The sequence below is a fragment of the Danio rerio genome, chromosome 5, assembly GCF_049306965.1.
Source record: "Danio rerio strain Tuebingen ecotype United States chromosome 5, GRCz12tu, whole genome shotgun sequence".
Classification (NCBI taxonomy): Eukaryota; Metazoa; Chordata; class Actinopteri; order Cypriniformes; family Danionidae; genus Danio; species Danio rerio.
In genome coordinates, this window is record NC_133180.1 from 77579488 (window position 1) to 77592863 (window position 13376).

The 13376-nt window shown below is 34.5% G+C and overlaps 1 long non-coding RNA gene across 1 annotated transcript; it reads right to left on the reverse strand.

Moving 5' to 3' along the window:
* Positions 1-301: 301 nt before the first annotated feature.
* On the reverse strand, positions 302-2188 carry LOC137495663 (uncharacterized). The gene is made up of 3 exons (XR_011015638.2): positions 2147-2188; positions 1905-2048; positions 302-568 (listed from the first exon to the last, which is right to left on the reverse strand). It is a non-coding gene; the product is annotated as an uncharacterized lncRNA (long non-coding RNA).
* Positions 2189-13376: the final 11188 nt, after the last annotated feature.

Genomic DNA, 13376 nt, shown 5'->3' on the forward strand with positions numbered 1-13376 from the left:
AAAAATAAATAATAAAAATCACACAAAAATGCAAAAATATATATTTTAACCAAAATATATATTTTATAAGTTTTTAATGCAATAATATATTACCATACATATATAAATGATTAAAAACAATTATAATTGAAGGAAATGTATATTTTGTATTATTATTATTATATTTATTTTGTGATATTTATTCATGTCATACATCTGGTATGTCAAGCTCAAGTAAAACTGCACTGCAAAAAATCTTTTCAAATGATGCCTTTGGAAATGCCATCATAATAAACAGCTTTCACAACAACAAGAAGTCAAGTTCATGACAAATGCAAATTATGTTTATAATAACAACTTTCTGAACTTAAACATCAAAAGTAGAATAAGTTCAAAACATATTCAAGTATTTACTGAAGAATAGCAAAAACTATTTTTACAAAACACTGAGAACCAAAGTGTGCTTGGTGAGTCCAGGTGTTTATGCTGACTAGACTGTCATATTGCAATCCGGTTAGCATGAGGAGACTTGGGCGTAAAGTGTCAGCAATTCCTGGAGGGCTCCCATGTGTTATTCCAGGTTTTGCCACTGTAAAGTATTAGAAGTGCACAACATCATTACTGAACAAAGAATGAGTGTTAGGTTTCATTTAGAAAGTTCAGTGATATTTATTTATATATGTAAAGTGTCATTAAACCTGGCACTCTTGAATTAACTGTATAATAGGTTAAACATTTCCAGCATGTTTCCATTTATTCCAAGCAGATCTGTCAGTTCTACAAACTCAGAGATCAGGATAGTAACTGCACTTCTCATTATGAACACCCTTATCCTTCACATACATTTTTATCACCACTGATGTCCACTGTTGTAGTTTTCATTGAAGGGAATGCTGACACAAATTCCAGCATGATTTTTTAAATAGCAGAATATGGGTATTATTGGGCCAAAACCTTAAAAAATATAAAATGCAAGATTTGAATCTTGATGAACATATTGTTAATTCACGTCTTGCAATTTAAAACACATCTCATGTTTGACTCATCAATTATATGAAAACTACAACAGCATACTGTGCTTCACCCTAAAATATTTCTAAATTATAACAAGCTTATTGTTTTACATGGCTAAACATTTATTTTATGCCTGCATGATTCACTGCTATTACTGTAAACCATTACACTCTTAACCCAAACTAGTTGACTTTATTAGAAAACTGCATAGAAACATGTTGCCTTAAATCCTTTATGTTTTTACACAAGGTGAAACTAAACAGCCCACTTTAACATAACCTAGAACCTTTACAATCTTCTTGAACTTACAGTAATATTTTAATTCAAGTATGGCTGTTAAGTTGTACCTTGTATAAAATGTAAGGGGTTTAAGCCACTGGGTTTCTATACAATTTTCTAGTAAAGTCAACTAGATTGGGTTAAAGGAACAGTTCACTATTTACTCTCCCTCAAGTGGTTGTAAACCTTTTTTAAAAACTTCCAAGTTACTTTGTGTTGAACATGAAGGAAGTTTTTTGAAGAAAGCTGGAAAGCCGAAAACATTGACATACATAGTAGGAAAAAACAAATACTATGGAAGTTAATGTTTGCAGGTTTTCATCTTTCTTTAAAATATAATTTTTTTGTGTTTAACTGAAGTAAGCAAGTCAGACATATTTGGAACAAGTGAAGGATGAGTCAATAATGACAGAATTTTCATTTTTGGGTGAATCTCTTTAAGAGTATACTGAAAGAAATGTCCTACTCAATGAAGCTAACTTCAGCTGCATGTGTAGCCCCATGAGTACTTATCTAGAAATCAAAACAATGATCACATCAGTCCCATTTTAGGCCCTTTATATCATATTGGCCACAGAATGGACTACTTAGTGTTGCAATAAAATAAAAAAATTAATAAAACTATGACTTACCACACAATACAAGACAAACAGTGAATTTTCAGCTCTGCCTTTGCTGTACACAAGATGAGGTTCCAGCTTCAACACTGATCTGAGTGGGGCAGTTGTGCAGCTCTGTGAGGTTGTGACTGTTTAGCTGCAGTGCTGTGAAGAGTTCTTTATTAAAAGAAAGTACATTCTTTTAAAATCTGTACATAATAACAAAGAAAATACAATGATTTTAAATAATGATTAATTCTGAACAAAAACATTACCCTTAGTCAAGATGAATTCATATGTCAAAAGTTTCTGCATCTGAAATGAATAAAAACAGATGTGACATTAGTTAAACCCACTAAACTACTAGATACATCAGTACTGCATTAAGCAGTTGTAAAGTAATGTAAGTGTAGTCCAAAATGAGCCTTAATCTGTTTAAGATAATGATTTAAAAAAACGTTGCTTGTGTTAAAAACAATCCAGCCACTTGTAATACATATGATCAATGGTAAATTTCTGAGAAGGTGCAAGGTAATCCTTGAATTTTACCATTACCATCCTGACTGACATAATATTTGAAAAGAAGACAGCTTGTTGTGCCTCTTTACCACAATTTAGAGATGATAGATTCTTTCTTTTATTAAATAAATTGGTAAAGGCCAAATTGTACTGGTAATAGTGTATGATATTCATTGTGTGACATACATCAGCTTAAGTTATACTTGAGCTTTTGTTATGCTACATATATATATATATATATATATATATATATATATATATATATATATATATATATATATATATATATATATATATATATGTGTGTGTGTGTGTGTGTGTTTTAAGGCATGGAAAATAATTGTTTTTACAATAAACCTTTGGAAACACTTGATGTTCTTTAATATTGAAACAATTACGAATACATTTGTATTATTAGAGTTGCATATTGCATATTATATATAGATTTTGCACGAATTCTATTGTGGAAAACAACAATCTGGTTACACTGTTCCTTATCTTAAAATGTATATATTGTTCTAATGCATGACCAACGTTATATGTGAGAAAAATATGTTTTTAATAAATGAACTTGATGTAATTAGATAACGTCGCTAGTTCACAGTACATGCTTTATCAACAAATCGTGTTTATTTGTTTACTTTTTACTTACCTTGTGGAAACCGCAGTGAACCTTGGGATCGCAATGAACCTTGGGATAGCGAGCATAGACTGTAAAAAATAGATCGCCACATTCAATGACCCCAACTTTAATAAATAATTTAAAATGAAAAATATCAGCCGAAAACATTTTTAAACTTAGTACTTGAAATTTAATATTTTTTTAAAGTAAAAAAATAATAAATAATATGAATGAATCAAAGTTTTATTAGGCATAGTTACCCTAAACTGGACAACCGAATATATTTTCACTCATTAAATATAAAGTAAATGATAATATATTTATAAACACCAACTAATCTCCAATAAAAATATATTATGCAGCATTAACGTAATATTTAATGTTGACAGTTGAACTCATCTGAGAACTCACCGCTGATGCAGTTTGACCAATAGCAGAGCGGCGTTAAACTCACCGTGAAGGGATGTCACGTGGGCCGAAGTTTATTCATACAGTAGTTTCGACCCCGTTTACAGACGCTTTTCATGAACAAAATAAAAATTACATATTTTTAAAATAAGAAAACTAAGATAATAGGCGTAAATCAGGTTTTAAAAATTGCGTTGACATCTATTGGTAATTATACGAGCCTCCAGCGTCTCCATATGACGCCTCAGGCTCAGGCACAGATTCTATAGGGAATCCCTGCACGTCTAAATATGACGCTAAAGGGGTACCCTGTGCGTCAATAACTGACGCCGAGGGTTCCTGACCAAGCGTCAGTATGTGACGAGTTGGGAGTGAGAATGTGTTGAAATATTCCAGTCAGCCTCAGGAACAAACAGGAGAGTTAATTCCAGTCCTCGGTGACGGACAGCGCATACAGAACGAGCTACAAAATCTGATGCTTTATGGCTCAAACAGTCCAAATCTAATCCAGAGCAAACAAACAAACAACAGAGAAACATCCACAGAAACGCTCTGATGTAGCCAGATGGTGCTGGCCGTCAAAATAATCCATCAGTTTTTGTTTTTTCAGTGGAAATTACAGTCTGATTATGCTCAAAAGGGAAATATTGACTCAGCTTATTGAGCTCGCAGCATGTTTTTGATGAAATAATGTGGATGTGGGCGGCACGGTGGTTCAATGGTCAGCACTGTGGCCTGGCAGAAAGAAGGTGGCTGGTTTGACTCTGAATGGGTCAATTGATGTTTCTGTGTGGAGTTTGCATGTTCTCCCTGTGTTGGCGTGGGTTTCCTCCGGGTGCTCATGCGCTATAGGGGAAACTGATCAACTAAACTGGCCGTAGTGTATGAGTGTGTGTGTGTGAATGAGTGTGTATCATCATTATAGGCAGATACAGGCCCGAAAACCCAACTGCACACTCAGACCAGCACTTCCAGACCTATCAACAAGAAGTCCTCGCTGCAGTCTGTAATCATGATGACATTCTGGACCAGGTCCCATACATAGTGGACACCCATACAACTGTGCTGGGTTTAGGGTCGGAGGAGGTTCAGGGTTTGAGCATTATGTAGTGGACCTGGTCCAGTACGTCATCATGCTCCGGGCTGGAGCGAGGACTGACCTGAGCATGCAGTTGAATCTCCGGACTTGCCAATTCACCTGACCCAACAGCAGGTGGCACTGTCTGAGAAAACGATAGGTCTGAAAGTCCTGGTGTAAGCATGCAAGTCTGAGCATGCAGTTGGTCTCCGAGCCTGCAGCTTCACCCTACTCGTGTGCATGGGTGTTTTCCAGTACTGGGTTGTGGTTGGGAGGGTTTATTTCACTGTGGCGACCTCTGAGAAAGAGACTAAGCTGAAGGAAAGTGAATGAATGCTGTGGATGTTGATTTTTGTCAGATTTGTAGAAATTCTTGCATCATTTCGAACTTTAAAAAAGTTATTTAATTCCCTTAAGTTCTCTTAAATATAGTGCACGTCAAGGGTGTATCCGTGCACTTTGTTAGCCACAGAATTAAGCAGACTTTTATATCTCATCCCTGCTGTGCCTTTAAAACATATGCAATGTTAAAAGAACAAAGGCGCCTTGAAATCGAGCTTCTGTAGCGTAGCTATTCATCTCTATCACATTTGCTTGTGTGTGCATTATTTGCTAAATTTGCTCCAACATGTCCTCCAACTTATACAACAGTATGGGTCATTTTTCACTCTCCCAAAATATGACCCGTGGAGGCCGTTCACACAGGCCTGTAACAATGTTTTACCAAAAAAATATTCTACTTTTCCCTTTTCTATATTAATTTTTCTGTTGGTGGATGTTTATGACTCACGTATGATCATATGACATCTTAAAAATGCGGCGCTCATGCTTTTATTGTTGTTGCTTTTATGAATTCTGACTGGCTGCAAGTGTTTTATCATTTATCAGTCAAATAGCATTAAAACAATTCTGAAAGTGATATTATTTATTCATTTATTCATTTTCCAATGGCTTTCAGAGAAAGCCACAGTGGAATGAACTGCCAACTATTCCAGCTTATGTTTTTTTTTTTTTTTTGCCCTTCCAGCTGCAACCCAGTACTGGGAAACACCCACACACATTGTTTTATCATTTATCAGTCGAAATTGAATTAAAACAATTCTGAAAGTGATATTATTTATAAATTTACTCATTCATTCATTTTTCTTTGGCTTACACTGTAAATAATGCAGGGTTCCACAATTCATCCACATTGTCTCAACACACATTGATTAATTTAATTTAACACTTCTAACACTTATAAAAAAAATAAGTTGTCCCAATAAAATCTTAAGAACTGTGTTGTTTAAATAAGTAGTTTGAATGAGCAAAAAAAAATAAAAAATTTATATATGTATATTAATTTAGTCTCTATTTCAGAGGAAGCCACAGCGGAATGAACTATCAACTCACAGCAGGGGTTGACTGGGAAACAACATGTTATATTCCAATTTGTTAAATGCAATGTAAATAGTGCAGCATAAACGCAGATTCCTTGCCTTTTCATATGATTAATATGAGATTTATGCTCATAGCAGCCTTTAGTCAGACCTTTCTGTATTTTTAAATGTCTTACTAGCACCTTTTGTACACCTGAAATCAAAGCTGCACATCCCCCACCGTACCTCAGTGACACCAAGAAAAAACAACACAATTGCTGGGTAATCTTTTGCGAGCATTTTTGATTTAAATTAACCTCGTGAAAATAACCAATTATTGGGTGAAAAAACCAACAAATTTATGGGGTTAAAAAAAAATAACCCAATTACTTGGGTTAATTTAACCTCTGAAGTTTTCTGTCCATATTTACCCAACAGGGTTAAAAACAACCCAATCTTTTATTAGTCGAAATAAAATTAAAACAATTCTGAAAGTGATATTATTTATTCATTTATTCATTCATTGATTTTCCTTTGGCTATTTCAGAAGAAGCCACAGCGGAATGAACTGCCAACTATTCCAGGTTATGTTTTTTTTTTTTTTTGCCCTTCCAGCTGCAATCCAGTACTGGGAAACACCCACACACTTTGTTTTATCATTTATTAGTCGAAATAAAATTAAAACAATTCTGAAAGTGATGTTATTTATTCATTTATCTGTTCATTCATTTTCCTTTGGCTAGTTCAGTGGAAGCCACAGCGGAATGAACCGCCAACTTACTATCCCAGCTCATGTATTATTATTTTTTTATTTAAATGTTTTTGCCCTTACAGCTGCAACCCAGAAACACCCACATACAAGCACACACTACGGCCAACTCAGTTGATCAGTTCCCCTATAGTGCATGTGTTTGGACTGTGGGGGAAACCGGAGCACTCGGAAGAAACCCACGCCAACACGAGGAGAACATGCAAACTCCACACAGAAACGCCAACTGACCCGGCTGGGACTCGAACCAGTGACCTTCTTGCTGTAAGGTGACATTGCAAACCATTGCGCTTTATTATATTCTTATTGTCTGTATTAGAATATCTGTGGTCTGAACTGTGCTGTTGTTTACCTTCAGAATGTTTATTGATCTTTATCATCATCTTCATCGCGTCTAACATGTCCGAACACAATAATTCCTAATATCTCTTTATCATTTGTCTTCCCAATGGGTGATATTATTAAATATAGACGGGCAACACGGTGCCTGAGTGGTTAGTACTGTCACCTCACAGCAAGAAGGTCACTGGTTCGAGTCCCGGCTGGGTCAGTTGACGTTTCTGTGTGGAGTTTGCATGTCCTCCCTTGTTGGCGTGGGTTTCCTTCAGTTTCTCACACAGTCCAAGCACATGCGCTAAAGTGGAATTGATGAACTAAATTGGCCGTAGTGTATGAGTGTCTGTGAATGAGTGTGCATGGGTGTTTCCCATTACAGGGTTGCAGCTGGAAGGGGATCTGCTGTGTAAAACATATGCTGGATAAGTTGTCGGTTCATTCCGCTGTGGCGACCCCTGATTAATAAAGGAACTAAGCCAAAGGAAAATGAATGAAGGAGTGTTCATCCGTCTGATGTGAACACTGATTTCTGAGTCAGCAGTTTCATCTTGGTCATTACGGATGCTCTTTGCTGAGCTGAATTGAAGTTTTCAGAAAGTTCAGCTCATGAAGCAAGAACAATTCAATTGTTCAGGATCTGACCTCTGCAACTTTTAAAATAAGAGCAGGAATCTGTGCCTTTTAGATGTTGGAGAACTGCCAGCTGTTTGACGGATCAGAGGAGCACTGGGTTGGGAGTTGTGTTAGGCTCCATAGTGGATTCAGTATGTCCTCCAGGAATTTTTTCCAGCTGCGGCGGCAGACTCTGTTGGCCATTTTACACAGATCTACCACTACATGTGGCGTTATTTTATTGACAACTGTCATGGGCGCAGTATTATGTCGAGATCGAACTGTATTGAACTGTACAAACCCACTGCATATGGGCATTTGCAATTATGTACACATCTATACATATACACTTGTAATCATGCTTATTTATCTGCATACTACTAATTATTAATAGCAACCTGTACATATATTCATATATTGTTACATATACACTTATAATCATGTTTATCTATCCCTGTACATATATTCATATATTGTAACATATACACTTATAATCATGTTTATCTATCCCTGTACATATATTCATATATTGTTACATATACACTTGTAATCATGTTTATCTATCTGCACACTACTGATTATTAATAGCAACCTGCACATATATTCATATATTGTAAATCTGTTCATAGCTTATCCAACCTGTATATAATGTTCATAGTACATCCATCTGTAAATATCACCATAGTTTTCTATAACTGCACTTTATAACTTAATCCTGTATCCTGCACTTGCTGCTTTTGCACTGCTGGTTAGACCTAAACTGCATTTCGTTGCATTGTACTTGTACATGTGTAATGACAATAAAGTTGAATCTAATCTAATCTAATCTAATCGCATTCATGTATTAGCCTACGAGCATGTCAATCTCAGCTTGAGCGCCGATTTCCTCTGTTCGTGCACAAAACTACTTGCACGACCTCAAATATACGCTGCTCAAGTGCAGATTTTCTTAAGGCGAGAAGATGAGAAAAACAGCACACCGTGAGTAGATGACCAATTAACACAAACATTTGCAAACATTGAGTATTTCTGAGTGTGCCACGTTTGTTCAGAAATACTCAATGTTTGCAAATGTTTGTGTTAATTGGTCATCCACTCACGGTCTGCTGTTCTTCTTATCTTCTGAAGTCCTTCATCTCCCTCTTCATGTCACATCACTCTCTCCAAACACTTTTATCAAGGTCAGATCTTCAGCTATTCAGTAAGTGCCCGATTTGATGTGGTGTAAAACGGAAACAGGAAGAGGACAATGAGGAGAACAGGATTACTGGGGGTTGTAGTTCCTCCTCGAATGCTTTCCCGGTAATCCTATTATATCGGCTCAATGCGTTGTGCTGTGATTTTGCAGGGCCGGCAGCATTTCTGATGTCAACCGGTGATTGAGGACGGTCAAAGTGTGCCACAGAAGGAGATCCAGAGGGGGATTTTTCCTGGTTATCTTTTTTTTATATTATTGATGTTATTAAACTGACCAATCCTCTGAGCTCAGCGACCTGCGGTGGGAGAGCTTCACACACATTTATGCCCTTGTGTTATAGATAATATATAACCATCACAACACAAAGTTAAGTAACTGATGTTATAAGAAACAAGAGGGGAAATTACATGCTTTAAAATGTAAATTTCAAATATTCTAAGTGATGTTTATAAGAGCAAAGGGATTGTTTTCACTATATTTCCTATTATATTTATATTCTGGAAAGTCTTTCTTCTTTTAGATTTGGCTTACATAGAAATGCATTTGACAACATTATATTTATCAATATCAATATATACAACCAATTATTTAACCAACCAAACAACCAACCAACCTATAATCATTTAACCTACAAACCATCCAATCAATGACCCAATCAACCAATCAATCATTCAAACAACCAACCATTATGTGGACAACTGAAAGGGCTGATCAAAAATCACCAATTTGATTTGAAGGCTCAGTGAGACAATGGAAAAATGTTGACAAAAGAAGAATGGAAAAAATCAATCAATCAATCAATCAATCATTCAATCAATCAATCAATCAATCAATCAATCAATCAATCAATCAATCAATCAATCAATCAATCAATCAATCAATCAACTAATTAACCAACCAACCAACCAACCAAATAATTATTCAACCAATCAACAAATTATTCAACCAACCATCAAACCAACCAACCAACTAACCAACCAGCCATCCAGCCAACAAATTAGTCAACCAACTATCAAATCAACTAACCAATCATTCAGTCAATTAATCATTTATTCAACCAATCAACCAATCAATCAATCAACCATTCAATCATTCAACCAACCAACCAACCAATCATTCAATCATCCAACCAGTCAACCAACCAACTAACCAACCAACCAACCAACCAACCAACCAATTATTCAACCAACCAACCACCTAATCAATCAACTAAACAACCCATTATTCAACCAATTATTCAACCAATGACCAAACCAACAAACCGATAATTCAACCAATCAATCAACCAACAAACTAACCCACCAGCTAACCAATCATTCAACCAATCAATCATTCAACCAACCAACGAATGTTTCAACCAATCAGTCATTCGACTAATCAATCATTTAATCAATCATCCAACCATAAATCATTAAACCAATCAATCAATCAATCAATCAATCAATCAATCAATCAATCAATCAATCAATCAATCAATCATTCATCCAATCATTCAATTAACCAGCTAACCAAATATTCAACCAATCAATCATTCAACCAACCAACCAACCAACCAACCAACCAATCATTAAACCAATCAGTCATTCAACTAATCAATAATTTAATCAATCATCAAACCAACCAATCAATCAATTAACCAACCAATCAATCAATCAATCAATCAATCATTCAATTAACCAACCAATTATTCAACCAACCAATCATTAAACCAACTGATCATTCAACCAATCAATTATTCAACCAACCAATCAACCAAGCGATCAACAAACCAACCAACCAGCTATCCAATCATTCAACCAATCAATCATTCAACCAAACAACCAATAAATCAATCATTCAACCAACCAACCGACTGATCAATCAATCAATCAATCAATCGATCAACCATGTTATGGCCTTGTGACATCACTGACCAGAAACTCCAGCAATAACAATAATAAATCCACATCTACTGTATTTGGTCTTAAGATTTAGTGAGCCGATGTAACATTTTTGACAAAAGAAGAATGAAAAGATGCTCATTCAGTCCAGAGTGTGAATAGTAAAATCAATGAATTCACTCACCCGAGGCCAGAATTCAAACAATAAAAAGAAAAAGAGTGAACTAGGGAATCAGACTCTCAGACTCATCCAATCAATGTGGCCAATTTCACTATTTTATTCACAGTACGCTTTTAGGGCTGCCGTGGGCCAGAGAAACAGGAGAACACGAACACCAGCAGATGCTCATACAGTACGACTCTGGGTTATTAATGATAAGACTCTTATCGGGTGTCCGAATCTGACATAAACCCTGCAGGGCTGGAGGTTTAAGGGCTTGATGGATGTCTCTCAGGTGAGTCTGGATCTGCAGCACTGGGGATATTCATGATGTTTAGTGTTATTCTTGCTCTCTCTGTGTGTGTGTGTGTGTGTGTGTGTGTGTGTGTGTGACTGAAGATGCTGATAGGGATGATAAATCTGTGTCCTTATTGCTTTCTTCTGCCTAGTGCCACATTTTCTCAGAGCTGAGAGTTGAGAATGAAGATTTATGGCGTTTCATGACTTTTTGGCAAATTAGGAGTCTGTTTTTATACAGTTGCCGAAGCACATTTACTAATGCATGCATCTTCAAAATATATATGTATATTTCTTTTTTTTTTTGGGACTTTCTTCTCAGTTAAGTGAGAAAACCGAAGAGGTTCTAATCACTTGACTGACTTTGCCTGAAACAATTTGTTCAGATGTTTCATACTGAAGCTGATATGCCAGTGTGATTTTACATTGCCAACATTTATTTATTTATTTATTTATTTATTTATTTATTTATGAAGAATATCTTATTTATTTAGTTTGGCTGGAATATAAGCTTTATTTATTTATTTATTTATTTATTTATTTATTTATTTATTTATTTATTTATTTATTTATTTATTCATTCATGTATTTGTTTGTTTGATTGTTTGCTTATTCTAGAGAATGTCTTATTTATTTTAGTTTTGCTTTATTAAAATAATAATAATAATATTGTATTGACGTTTATTTATTTATTTGTTTGTTTGTTTATTTTGGAGAATGTCTTATTTACTTTACTTTAGCTGGAATAAAAGCTGTTTGTTTATCTGTTTGTTTGTTTTTTGTTTTTTTTTTGTTTTTATTTTGCTTTTAGTTTGTTTGTTTGTTCATTCATTCATTCATTCTAGACATCGTCTTACTAAGTTTAGTTTGGCTTTATTAAAAACTTGTTTGTTTGTTTGTTCATTTATTGTAGAGAATGTCTTATTTATTTTAGTTTGGCTTTATTAAAAGCTGTTTTTCTAGTTATGTGGTTGTTTGTTTTTTTATTTATTTATTCATTTATTCGGGAGATTGTCTTGTTTATTTTAGTTTTGCTTTATTAAAAGTTGTTTGTTTTGTATTTATTTATTTATTTGTTTGTTTGTTTGTTTGTTTATTTGAGAATGTCTTATTTATTTTAGCTTTAATAAAGCTTTTTTTTTTTGGACTTAAGAACAAACCACTGTTGTCCATTGACTTGCCTAAATTTGTTATTAAATTTATTATGTTTAAAATGTATGTGAAAAATGTTTCTATCTTAAGCAACACTTGGGGAAAATAATTACAATTACAATTATTGTAATTATTATTTTATTTTTTTGCTATGCACAGACACGCCAATAAATGCTAATCAATATTGAACCAATGACAGTATTATTTAGATTAAATTGCATCAAGTTCTACATTTTTTCAAATAACATTAAGGTGACTATTATAATCATTGTCAGCCTCATAAAAGAAATAAATAAATAAAAAAATCTTCAGTCATAAAAGACATGCTTTAAAACTGGTAATGTAAAGAGTCTTAAAAGCAGAAAAGTTTCAGTATGCAGGACTTTTTTCTTTTAAATCCTCATTCAAATTGCATGCCAGTCTTCATCTTTACTGCAACAAAAGAGGAAGGCTTGAATTGTTGCTACCTTATATATGGTTATATATGGATCGTTTCCATTGAAACTTTCTCTGAAACCCAAGGCTAGGTGTACAATACCCAGAAGGCACTCCATTATTAGTGGCTTCACCTTCATGCGTTGCATTTCTCACTGAATTATGGGGTTTCAAATGCGTTTCTTCAGGACAGCATGTAGCTCAATTTATCTGTTTTCATTACTTTGGCCTTGGCAAGAAATAAAAAATAAATTGCTGTGAACATGACTAGTATCTGCATCTGCTGCGAAAAGAGAAGGTTCTGGATCAATTAAAATTTGAAGAAGTCCAGTCTTTGTTGTTTTTGGACTTCTAAAGGAACAAAATTAAACATGCCGTGTGCACTTTTACAGTACCTACCTCCATTACTGGGCAAGGCAAGTTTATGTCTATAGCACATTTCATACACAATAGTAATTCAAAGTGCTTTACATAAACAAGATTAAAAGAAACAAGAACAAAAAAAAAAACGATTAAAATAATTAAAAATGAATAAAAACAGATAAAAACAGATTAATTTGTTTTAAAACTGGATATAACAAAATTAAAAAGAAATGAAATACATATTAGTGTGATCAGTGGTCGTAGCACAGTGCTCATTGAGTAAAGCTCAGCTAAACACATGTGTGTTCAGTCTTGTTG